Raw genomic sequence first — 13,464 nt, forward strand, 5'->3', positions numbered from 1 at the left:
TAAAGTAGCAAAACCGGGACCGACAGACAGACCGACAGACCGACAGACAGACAGACCGACAGAATTGGCGATTGCTATATGTCACTTGGTTAATACCAAGTGCCATAAAAACCTCGGAGACTCCACTTAAAAATCAGGTTCTGAAAATTCCTGAAAGTCCACTTGGCTCAACTACTTATTTTTAAAACACGAATGAAAGTTTGTCCAAAAGTCGATTATATCCCCTAAATCATTTAAAATACCCACAATATATCAAGAAATAAAAATTTAATCTGACAGTCCAAATTTTAATCCAGAGGTGTTTACTAAAATCACAAATATCCTTCTAATTTATCCTAAAATGACACAATACACAGAAAAACAGATTTCTTTTTTAATAAAAAAGAACAATAACAGACATTTAATGCAATATGGTAAATATCAATTTCTTTCTGTATAAGGCAAAAATTGGAAACAAGTGCGCAGGTTAGAAACAGAATTTAGGCCAAAAAATTATGAAAACAGAAAAGAACAATAGAACATTTTCTCAACACCATAAATCATTTTTAACTTTTATTGATTTCTTTCAACATCATCTCTTTGAATACCACTAGTTCCAATTTGTTCTTTCTGGAACCCTTTTCCAGGCCCTCCCATAGCTGAACCTATAATTCCTTCAGAAGTTTGAACATATCCTCCTCCACCAGAAGCAAGGTCCTTGCTAGCCTTGAATCGCTCACCTAAGTGCTCATCACCAGGAAGAAAATGACTTTCAGATGGGTTCGTTTGCTTGATATCAAGAATCTCGTCATTTTTTGTTGTTCTTGAATAGCCTCCCCCTAAAATCAAAAGTATGAAACATAATCAAACTTATTGGAATTCAACCTACTTCAATTCAGGCTTAATTTTAAATGGTCAATAACATGAAATAAGAGTTAAGAGCTCATATGGCACTTGTGACGAGGTCGGAAGAGCCAAGAGCCAAGAGCTCATATGGCATGAGCTCTAGCAAAATTCTAAGAATCAACAGATTAATTTAAAAGGAAAATTAGAGGCTTAATGCGTGTTGGGATTTAAAATAAGAGCTCTGAGACATGAGGTCCTTCTTAATATGAAAATTCATTAAGATCCGATCACCCACTCGTAAGTTAAAAACACCTCATTTTTCAAATTTTTCCTCTTCCTTCAGCCCCCCCCCAGATGGTCGAATCGGGCAAAACGACTATATCAAGTCAATTTGTGCAGGTTCCTGACACGCCTGCCAATTTCCATCGTCCTAGCACGTCCAGAAGCACCGAACTTGCCAAAGCACTGGACCCCCCTCCCTTAACTCCCCCAGAGAGTGGATCCAGTCCGATGACGTCAATCACGTATCTACGGCATTTGCTTATTCTATCCACCAAATTTCATCCCGATCTCTCCACTCTAAGCGTTTTTCAAGATTTCCGGTTTCTCCCTCCAACTACCCCCCCTAATGTCACCAGATCTGGTTGGTATTTAAAATAAGAGTCTGAGACATGATTCGCTTCTAAATATCAAATTTAAAAATACCTCACGGACGGTCACCCGTTCTTAAAATAAAAAAACCTCCATTGTTCTAATTTTTCCGAATTAACACCTCCTCCAGCTCCCCCAAGGAGATCATATTCAGTCCGGTTATCTCAGTTACGTATCTAGGAATTGGGCTTATTTTTCCCACCAAGTTTCATCCTGATCCCTCCAATCTAAGCGTTTTCCAAGATTTTTGGCTTCCCTCTCACACTCCCCCCAATGTCACCGGATCCGGTCGGGATTTAAAATAAGAGCTCTGCGACACGATACCCTTCTAAATATCAAATTTCATTAAGATCCGATTACCTGCTCGTAAGTTGAAAATGCATCATTTTTTCTTTATTTTTCCGAATGAACCGTCACCCACTCCCCCCAGATGATCAAATCGGGAAAACGACTATTTCCAATTTAATCTGGTCTGATCCCTGATACGCCTGCCAAACTTCATTGTCCTAGCTTATCTGGAAGTCCCTAAACTAGCAAAACCGGGACCGACAGAAATTGCGATTGCTGTATGTCACTTTGTAAATACCAAGTGCCATAAAAAAGAAAATAGAGATTTATCTACAATGCCTCCATGTTAGAAAGAGCGCTTTAATTACATTGGTTCATTTTGGTGATGCATTTTCATAAATCAACTATGTTATCCATATTGTCTAAGGAAGAAAATGGCCTCGCGTTTTTAAAACCGAATTAACTAATGCTGAGAGCCAAATCTAGACAAACAAAGAAAGTCAGTTTCTGAAGACAGATAGCTCCCCCTCCCCCTCCCTTTCGGGACCTGATTGGCTCTTTCACAAGAAACACAAAGCAAGTAAGAGAAACAAGTGTTTGAGTTATGTATCTTATTTTATTTTTATTTTTTTTACAAATAAACTCTGCTTCTCTGTGATAGCTCTATCAAACTACGCGTCAATTAAAGCAAGGAAACCAGAAAATAGAGAAAAAAGGGTATTGTTAGCACCAACTGAAGCTAAAGCAGTATCAGTGAAGAACTTTTCACGGCTGAAATAGTTAACAAGAGGGACAATTTCGTTTTTTTCAGAGTGGCACCTATCTTAAAAGGGACCAATTTTATCAGAGCTAATGATACCCGTCTCTAAGTTTTTGTTTGGAGGGTCCTACGCTGGGAAAGCAATATTCGTAAGAAAAAGAAAGTACGAAAGATTTTCACGTAGGGAGGAGGATTCAATTCAAAAGATTGATTTGGAAAGAAAAAGAAATGGGAATAACAGACCATATCACCTTTTCACTTTTTTTCGGTGATGCTGTCATGAGGCATCACCAATTCTTATTTGGAACAAAAGTAATAATCGTAAATCAAGCTAGAATAGAATAACCAAGGCAGAGTAAAACCAGGCAACGTCCGATGACACTTAGTTGCGGTTTCTAAACTCTTCAATCTGTAGCTATGGTCTGCTTAGCCAATAATAACAATTTCTAAATTATTTCTTGGGATTGTACGTTTAGTATTGTATTTCTTTTGCAAAAGCAAGTAGAAGATTCCGATTTAAGTAGGAAATAAATAAAAAATACTAATCATATTCTATGTCAAATATCTTTCATGGTTATTGAAAGAGGTTATATATATTATTTTCGTTTATAAATTTATCTTACCTTAAACAAACGAACTAGAAAATTTCATGTAGAAAAAACTCATCATAACTGTTCAAATATGGGAAAATAGCACAAATCCGTCTATCTGAGCTAGTCTCATAGATATAAACGTTGACAAGTCTGAGGAACAATAATTTTGTTTAATCTTCTTCTTCGCTCTTTATCCCCTTAAGGCAGAACGGACTCTCTAAACATTTAGAGTTTGCCTGGTGTTCCTGAATTAGTGATTTTGGCAGTTTTTATGTCAATAGAAATAAAAAAAAAATCTGGTGAATATTTTGATCTAATCAAATCTTAAAGCCGACAATTTTTTTTTTTATAATTCCAAAATAATTATAAAACCTGTTTCGGGTTTGCATTCTAGATTGCTATGCTTGACACTGTTGTTGTGGGGTATCAAAAAATAGAGCACAATATGTTCTATTCAACAATCAGAAACTTATTTCAATGCCTAATCGTAATTTTGAGTGAGAATTCCCGTAAGTTCAACCTTCTTATGTTTGTTTAGTTGAAGCGACGAAGAAAACTGATACCTTTGTATTTGAACGAGCTGCCGCCTAAGAAAAAGAATTGACTAGGGAGGAAAATACTTGGACTTAGGCTAGGCCTTAAGAAAAAGTTGCTTCTAAAAATGTATTTCTCAACGCAGTAAAAATAGGATTTCACCCAATCATAGCCTCCTCTCCGGAAAAAATTTTTAGTTTAGCTATGATGTTTACAGACACCAGGATGAGAATTAGAGAAGAAACTTTCCAAGAACTGTTCAGTATGAAACTGCAGAGCTCAGAATTGATAATGAAAAAGATGGCTGGATGAATTTTAGGAAAATAGAACACTAAGCAGCAGAAAATGTCTTAGGGAGTAAAGTTAGAAACACAGCAAGAAATATTAGCGAAGAAACTTTTGGCTTGGTAGAAAAGGTAGGAAGCAAATTACTTAGTTTGATTATACTCTTAATACAAAAAGATGCTGCAGACAAAGTTTTAAGAGAAGAACAGTATGGTTTTAGTTAGGGGAGAAGATTCATCGACCGAATTTTCACTCTTAGACTAGTAGCTGAGAAGTGTTTGAATCATCAGACCCTATTACTCATCATTTTTATATATTATAAACAGACATTTGATGAAGCTGATAGAAGAGCTCTGGTGAAGGTCCTATTCACTTATCATATATCAAATAAGTGCATTAAGTTGACTAGCGCTATGTGCGAAACTAATAATGCTGCAGCTAAGGTAGGCAATCAGGATAGTAGTTGGCACAGTGGGGAATAAAAAGTTAAGTATGATTGTGTCTAACATCTATTCATACAGGCTGTTTTGGCGAACTTTGACCTATGGAACACAGAATAGGCTATAGAAGACCATTGTATCAAAGCAAAACTCTCCTAAACCTAAATTAAGCAGATGATTTGTACATCCAAGATAAAATATTATTTTCATTTAATTTTGCTATATTATATTATTTATAAGTACATTTTATTATCATTATACTTGTAATTTTTCTTTAAATATACTTCACTCGTCCTTAGAAAGACGATAAATAAATTACTCAACATTAGCTTTAAGTAATACACACTATTATTTACCCAATACAAGGCTTCATGGCGGCAGGGCTCTTAAACGTAATGTTTATCATGCTTATTTCTTCCTCAGCCAAGCCAATTAGTTTATTTATGTGAAAATGTAACAAAAAATAGTTTACGGTCAAGAAAATTAATTATTGCCTAATAATTTGTTTTCAATTAATTAGAAATTTTAATTATGTGGTCAAGACAATCAATTAATTTTTTTTTAGTCACATTATCAAACTTTGGTCTACCAAGATACTAGGTACTAAGATACTAGGGGATATAGAAGTACTGTTATTGATGTTAAAAGTAAAGATCACCATCTAGTAGTGTCTAAGGTTAATTTAAAGCTGAAATTTCGAAAGGGTAAATACCTCTTGGGAAGTTATGATATTGGTAGACTCCAGTATTAAAATTTGAGAGAAACTTTCCAGGAACAGAGAATACCAAGCTTGAGAGTTTAAAATTTGACAATGTGGAAGATGGTTGGAATAATTTTAGAAAAATAATTTGTGAAGGTGCTGATGATGTATTAGGGAAGAAAATTAAGACTGTAGCTAGCAATATTAATAAAAAAGCTATATGTTAAATAGAGGGGAAAAGGGGTTTATTAATTAGAATAAATTATTAATTCATTAGAAATATTAATTATGTAGTCAAGACAATTAATTAATTTTTTTAGTCACATTATCAAACTTTGTTCTACCTGTTGGTATTGTGTCTGACGTATAAACAGATTCCATTCCTTCATTTCCTCCACTTGGAACAAACTGAGGACCACGAGGCTCATTTGCGCCTCCAATCTCTTTTGACAGCTTAACTGCCTCCTCAGCACTTCCAACGTTTTTCGTTTTCGACTGCTTCGACATTTTTACAATTGTTAACTATCAGCAAAAGTCTATAAGACAAATTAGTCATTACAATAGGGAATTCAAGAGCATAAATTAGCCTCTTTGAAAATAGAAAACGGAAAGCACGTTCTCTTTAAAAGGGAAAATTAGAATGCCCAACACTTGATTGGAATCAGACAATAAAAGGACATAAAATCACTAGAAATTTCGGGGAGATGCCCAAAGTGGACGCTTAAATACTGTGGGAGGGAAAATGAGATATCGACAGTAAAATGCTTAGAAACTGATTAGAAGTTGAGGCTAAAATTGTAATATACACGTTCGTATGAAGTACATGTTTCACAAAATATGTACATATTGCACCTTGTTGAAATCAGTCATGCAAAGATTTCTAATCTGTACGGCTGGATATGCCTCAATAGCGTACTTCGACATATTTTCCTTCCATCACCCTAACCCAACCCCAATCTTAACTCCACACATGCAGGCATAAACATGTCTAGACATATATGTCTGTCAGTTTCAGGTTATTATTGATAATAACATGGAAAGCTTAGGAGCTACCCGACCTAATAGCACAAAATGCAAAACATGAAACCATTGTACACACATACAATTTAAAGATAGCAATTGAAGGCATCCAATTTTTTTCCAATGCTACTAAGAAGTCAATTTTTATTCCAGAACCACTAAGAAGTTTTCAGTAGACCACATATCACAATATAGCCATTTTTGTGGAGGGGAGCAGGATATTGGCGGGGGTAAGTATTGGCAATACCACACTTGTTTATAGTTTAAAATTATTTAAATTAAAAGGAGAAGGATCAAATGAATGGTTATTTGGTGTATTAAAGCTTCTCACTGTTTATAACAAAAGTCATGGATTTGAATCTAAAGCAAAGGGTACACAAAGTACTAATAAACAAATGATAAAAAAATTATTAAGTAGTGAAAAAATGTTTTTTTTTACAATGAAACTAAATTAATTTATCTTTCAGTCTAATAATAAAAAGTACAAAGCTCAAAACTACTACATTTAGATAAGTTATGATGGATACCATTTGGTTGTACCTAGATATATACTGAATTTTACAGTAACCTGCTTCTGATCAAGTTTCCTGAAACTCCTTGGCAACATTTCAGGCATGACCACCTTACTCTGTGACTTTAATGAATACATGAATTGTAGAATTTTAATTAGCATGTAATTTGCGACATTTGGAGAATGAGGGGAAGCGTAGGGGCGAGTTTAGCAAGATAGATGTGTCAGCAATGAAACGTAAAATAGAAAGCTAGAAAGCATAACTTGTTTGAATTCTGGTTGAACTATCTTATGAATCTTTAAAAAGAAAATAAATACTGTATCACTTCAATACAATGCCTTAAAAGTAGCCTCTTTCAAACAGTACACAAAAGATACTAAAAATTGTCTATTTCTTCTACCACCATGATTCCAAGTATCAGTGCTTTGTCTATTTATTGTTTTTATTGCAACATTCCTTACAAGGAAGTCAAGGCCGAGGGGGTCCTGTAAACAAGGATAAAGGCCCCAAAAAGACGTCGTGAAATTTCACAGACATCACAAATTGGCTCAGCAGGAGCAACAATTACGTGTGATACCTAACAAAAACTCCTATTAGAAATATAACTAAAACCTCCCAGGCTACAAGGGCAGATATAAAGCAAAATTTCGGGGGGACCCATTGTGACAAGGGCGCCAATAAGCAAAATCTTGGGGGGGAGATAATGTGAAAAGGCGCCAAAAATTGACAAATTAAACTTTTAGAATACCGAAAAAAAACAAGGAATGGGGGGCGCCAGAAAACATCTTGGGGGAGGGGTGTTCCCCCGATCCCTCAGGATCTGCCAGTGCCAATCTGGCCTCTGGTTTCAAGGCCTTCTCTGATCTAGTAAAGTATTTATTTGACTCTAGGTTTTACAAACATAATTTTAAGAATATGAATGGGATTTCGAATCATATTTGGATTTTTTTTCAAAATTTCACACATTCTTATACAATCCTTAAAGCCTTCCAAATAAAGATTTAGTTCAGGTTTGAACCTTCCTTAAAATTTCAAAATTTGCCTGTATGACAGTTTATCCAAGCTTTTCGAAGGTTAGTCTTGGTTGGAGGGAGTACGTAAGGAGGCTCATGTTTCAAAAGATCTTTCTATTGCATAATATAAGCTACAGATGAATTTTTGGAAGTTTCACTATCCTAACAACTACTTTTCAAGATAGCAAAGTCTCTCAGTGATTGTGTAGATTTTCGATGGGTAATGCACAGTCTTTATTATATAAGGAATTTAATATCTTTACTTGATTATGATTACTGTCGAAACGCTTTGGATTTAAATTCAAATAAAATAAAAATTCTAATAAAAACAGGGCGGGAGAATGAATCATGATCGCCGCTAGGAAATTTCAGAGGGGAGCAGGCTACCAGGAGCACCGTTTTTATGAATATTTAAATTGAAATATTTCTCATGTTCGAAATTTAGTAAATTTTTAAAGAAGTGGCTCTCCAGAAGGAGACATGCTAAAACAAAAAGAAAAGACATTTTTAGATTGTTAATTTTATGCTCTTTCTTATGGTTAAAGTCAAGTTTGTGGCATCCGCACCCCTCACGGTCCCATAGATAGATAGATAAGTGTATTTCAAAAGCCTATGGGCCATATACACACAAAAATATAAATAAATAACAAACTAGCAAGGAAATTAAACAACAGTATGAATTACAAACACGCACAAAAACAGAAAATAAAACGCGAAAATGCCTAATCTAACAACAAAAGAAATGGTACCAAATTTATCTTGTGGTAGTTTTGTATACAGCCTAGGGCTATACTTGAAGACTAATGGGAGGGGGGAATTATCAAACGTGTGACTTTACCCATAATAAAACATAAATTACCATTCTAAAAATGCCTGTCTTTTGTTTCAGCATATCTCCTTCTCGAAAGCCGCTACTCTGCACATGTACCTTCTTTCATAATTTTATATGTTAACTGGATTCTCTGGGAGAAGTTTCCCTTGCCAGCATTGATGGAATGTGGCTATTCATTACATTTAAGGTTTTCATTGCTTACAAGGAATTATGGTTATCTTTTCTGAGGTAAACAAAACAGCAAAAAATAGTTACTTTGTTATATTTGGGAAATTCCTACTTCATTAGATTTTCAGAGAATGCTAATTTTCAATATGACTGCATCACACCTCTACTCTAACCCCTCCTGAATTCCAAATCAAACTGAATACAAAGAGACGCAGTCTTCCCCGAGCCCTTTTCAATACTTCTGATTTTCTTTTCTCTTTATTTGTACATTTATCACTAGTCCTGTTAGGATTCAACCTACTGATGTCTACTACGGTTTTTCCGGAAAGGGAGACACTTTTCCAAGGGGTAAGGGACTGGTTAGAAAAAAAATGTTGACAAGCAATGAGCACAAAATATATTGCGAACTAATATAATCTTAAATGGTCAACAAAATGAAAAAGATGGCTATATGTGGCCTTTTTAGGAGATGGGGGCTAGGTTGAAAACACATTGTAATGACTAATATATTCGGAAGTGATGCTGAATGGACAATTAATTGATACTACTCATTTCTTTTATAATGTTAAATTCAGAAGGGACTATGCACAAGATTGTTACCATATAAAGTAACTAAAACAAACTGTAGGATTTGTTTTATTATAACAAAAAAGGTTCCATTTTACCTTTAGCTGCTATAGAATCCAATTCAAACAAAAGATGCTTGTAGCTTGCATTAAGCATTTTTAACGTATGTAAAACGTTTTCATGATATAGTAAGTATAGTAATGTATAAGTATAGTAAGGTATAGTAAGGATGACTTATAGTATATGTAAGCAGCTAGCAAATTCCATAACTTGCCGCCCTTCCTCCGGGTGCTGTGTCATCCCCAAAGACATTGTTATTGGACATTTCATCTTTATTGAACTGGAATGGCAATCTAAAAATTTTGATTGGACAACTTTGGGAGAAAAGGGCATGAGAAAAGTTAGTCCCTGTCCAATTTTGCGGTAACTTAAAAAAGAGCACTAGAAAGTATACCATATAAAGTAACTGAAACAAACTACAGGATTTGTTTCGTTATAAAAAAAAACGTTCCATTTTACCTTTAGCCGCTATAGAATCCAATTCAAACAAAAGATGCTTGGAGCTTGCACTAAGCATTTTTAACGTATGTAAAACGTTTTCATGATCACCCGGAGAATGTGAACATGCATTTGCTGTAACGCTATAAAGATTATGGAATACAGCTACACAGAAAGCTGATAATAATCATTAAATGTAAGGATAATTGAAGGTAGAAGAGGAGGAGTGGGCCAATCACGCTAAAAATAAAATTGACAGAGCGCCAATAATTTATTGCTATTTTCGCTCAGGAACTAAAATAACTATCGTCCAAAAAGTATTTAATTAAATTTAGGTTTATCAAGGGAATCTATCCGTATTACCACAAAACCCAACGGGAAGGCAAAAATCTTTATTTTGTAATAACTGGGAGGGGAAACTTAAAATCCTAACTTCTTTAGGCTGTCGAAATGATATTTCAGGATTGTGCTGTCACAACGGGGCTGAAAAGCAAAATATTTACTTCTTTCTACTGGTCATGCTTTTCAGGCAGATATACTGATGACAAAAATTGTGGCTCTTCCCCCCATTGCCTTAAAACGCACAACTATGGCATAAACCCTTGCCTATCAGCAAGTATAGCTGGTATCCTGCAACCCTTTCTTATAAATGCCCTGATGAAAAGCATTTATATCTCAACTGTCAACAGCTTTTCTTGAAATCTGGCGACAAATCCTGACCTACTTTCAGAAGGGGGGGTGGCTAAAATTCCAAATGAATTTTCAATTTACAGTTTTTTAATTCTTCAAAAGTGGCGGTTCCTTGGGTGAGCCTTGCTCTTCGGCAGTTTCTCATCCCTTCTACCTTTCTACAGGTAAGTTAAGTATATGAACCTAATTTTCGAATGAGTTTTAAAAAATCTTCACAAAAAAGAGGGGGACTACACTCCTCTGGCTATCATTTTCCAGGTCTAGTCCAAATACATTCCTTAAATTAAGGGAGGTTGGGTATAATTATCCTCCCTTTCCGTATCGATGTGAAGGAATTCTTTCGGAGTTTATTAATTTAGGCTTACAAAGTTTTTGTTTTAGAAATGAAGTAAAGACTCACGTAAACTAAAAAATAAAAATTTAAAAATTAAAAAAAATGGTAAACCAAGTCAGAGTTGAAGTTGATTATAACTTATAGAATCTATTTAAATGAAGCTTTAAAACAGGGCTGTGGACTCAGAGCTTTGGTAATTTTTTCTGAATAGAGTCGGAGTTGGAGTCGGTATACTGAAAATTTCTGGAGTCGGTATACTGAAAATTTCTGGAGTCGGTTATAGCATTTAACTGACACCACAGCCCTGCTAATAAATTCACTCGGTTAAACAAGACTTTGAAAATTTGACATCCCATCAGGTTAGGTTGAAACCCAGTAACTCCTCCTCCTGGATGCCTTGATGACACGAGTTTAAAGACTCTCCTCCCCGTTTTCTCTCTTAATCTTACGCTTAATCTTGCTTCCCACAAAGTTTGATTTAGATATGAAAGCCCCTTCTTGTGGATGTCACAAATAAAAGGATCGAGCACACCCCCCTTCCTCGACAAATATCGGAGTTGGTATGAACCACCAAGCAGTAAAGGTAGGGTACTGACCCTTATTTCTGGCTATGTTCGGTTGAGATCCACTTGCCCCTTCTTTAAAATGTCCCGACGGCAATAATTTGCTGATCCCTTCCCTTCAACACATAGGTTCCATCGGGTTTGACCCCCCCCCCCTTCCCCCCAAAAAAGTTCAAATTAAAAAACGAATTCTTGCTTACAACAAAGTTTGGTTGAGATCTTATGTCTTTCTGAGAAGCGCTGTCATGACGACAAGAAGCGCAGTCTCTCCTTTCCTTTCATCCCCAGGAGACAGATTTAATCTGGCCCTCAAATGGAACAGCTAGAACATTTACCCGTATGTCTGAACAGCTCTTTCCAGTAAGCTAACCAATCAGTAGGGCAGACAAATAAATGATTCCTGTTATTTAAAAAAAAAAAAAAAAAACAGTGGAAATTCTCCAAGCTTCAGATACAATTGTCTTTGCTGTTTCACAGCCCCAGATTGAAAAGTTTCGAATTTCCATCTCTTACCCTGGCCAAGTGACAGACTGCATATCACAAAAAAAGGATAAGCAAACTAAAGCAATAGTATTGCTCCACAGTACAATTACTTTTTCCTCGCCTGAAATCTTGCTATATTTCAACATACAATAAAAACACGCAACGGTCATGATATCAAATGCAATAATACATTGACATGTATTACGTTGCCATTACAATTCAATTTAATGGGAAATGTGAGCTAAGAGATAAAAATAAGAATACTTGTCGCTTACTTACTTTGATTTCACTGAATTATGTTTAGTACGTAGTTTTAATGTTCTTTGATTCTTAGCAATGTTTCTTTTTGTTCCTATAAGCAGTATTTTCGGCTTCGTTGACTAAAAGCGGCACTAATTGGAACATCCGCTTCTTCGTTTTCTTCATAATTTATGTGCTCCCCTTGTCTATCCCATTTTTTCAGACACTGCTTCTAGTTCTTTTTCACTTATTATTAATCTGTTGATGTCTGCTCTGTAAGCCTTATGAGAAGCTCTCCTGTTTAAAGCATTAGACTATGTGTTTTTTTTCTTTGTTTTTCTTTTTATTCAGAAAAATTTAATTTTCTTTGAAATAAATCCTCTTAGCTAAAGTAGGATCTATTTTATAGTTAATGTTAGGGAGTGGGTGCCACTTAAGAGAGTTGATCCTAATAACAAAGATTAACTAGACCTACGTTGCCTGGGCAACGTGAAGTGTTGCGGCAACCTTTGTTCGGCTTTGCCGATTAAAGTGTTGCGAGAGCAACACTTTGGTTTTGTTTCTTCGCTATCGGTTAAATGCTTAAGTTGTCAAAACTATCAAAGCTTTCAAAACGGCATATTCAAAGAAGAACACAATCAGTAATCACATGATCAAATTCTTCAGCGTTGAAAAAACAACAGCAAAAGAATATCGGAAAAAGGGACTAAATTGAGTTTGCAGCCAGTTGAACTTTATCCTTTTCAATCGTAGACAGCGTGACGGATGGAAACTTGGAACATTATCTTATATAATCTAGTTGGTATTATAAAGCTATCCGTAACTTTTCAGGATCAAATACCATAGATGTGTACCAATTTGCACAAATTTGTAGCCCCTCATGAACCTCCTCTAGCAACCCATTCTTGCTTACAAGTCCCTCTTCCGTGAGAGACAAAGAATAACACAATCAGTAATCAGATGATCAAAGGCTATTCCTCAGGGTTGAAAAAAAAAATAAAAAAATATTGGAAGAAGGGACTAAATTGACTTTGCAGCCAGTTGAACTTTATCCTTTGCACACCATAGGCTCTGGCTCGAGGACAAGCAAAAACCATCCTTTTTGGCCCCAGGCAAGAGTCGTACGGAGCTTTCCAAAATATAATGTCATATTCATCAATCCGGCCCGAGGTCCACACTAACAGCCGATTATTACTTACTAGGCCCCTAAATGTCACTTTGCAGCCGGTTGAACTTTATCCTTTTCAATCGTAGACATCGTGACGGATGGAAACTTGGAACATTATCTTATGTAATCTAGTTGGTATTATAAAGCTATCTGTAACTTTTCAGGATCAAAATACCATCAGGGACCCATAAATTTCCTGTAATGACTCGCCATCCAGGATCGCTTATTATTGGATGGCGAGTCATTACAGGAAATTTATGGGTCCCTGATTCCATAGATGTGTACCAATTTGCACAAATT

General features: G+C 35.6%; 1 protein-coding gene across 1 annotated transcript in view; it reads right to left on the reverse strand.

Annotated features, from left to right (window-relative positions):
* Positions 1 to 586: 586 nt before the first annotated feature.
* Positions 587 to 13,464, reverse strand: part of LOC136026441 (transmembrane protein 198-like) — an 82,652-nt gene continuing 69,774 nt past the window's right edge. Inside the window, exons 8-9 of the transcript XR_010617289.1 lie at positions 5,421 to 5,612; positions 587 to 818 (exon numbers count right to left, since the gene is read on the reverse strand). The gene's annotated coding sequence lies outside the window, so the exon portion shown is untranslated. The remainder of the gene's footprint in view (positions 819 to 5,420; positions 5,613 to 13,464) is intronic.

The sequence above is a fragment of the Artemia franciscana genome, chromosome 1, assembly GCF_032884065.1.
Source record: "Artemia franciscana chromosome 1, ASM3288406v1, whole genome shotgun sequence".
In the NCBI taxonomy this organism is placed as follows: Eukaryota; Metazoa; Arthropoda; class Branchiopoda; order Anostraca; family Artemiidae; genus Artemia; species Artemia franciscana.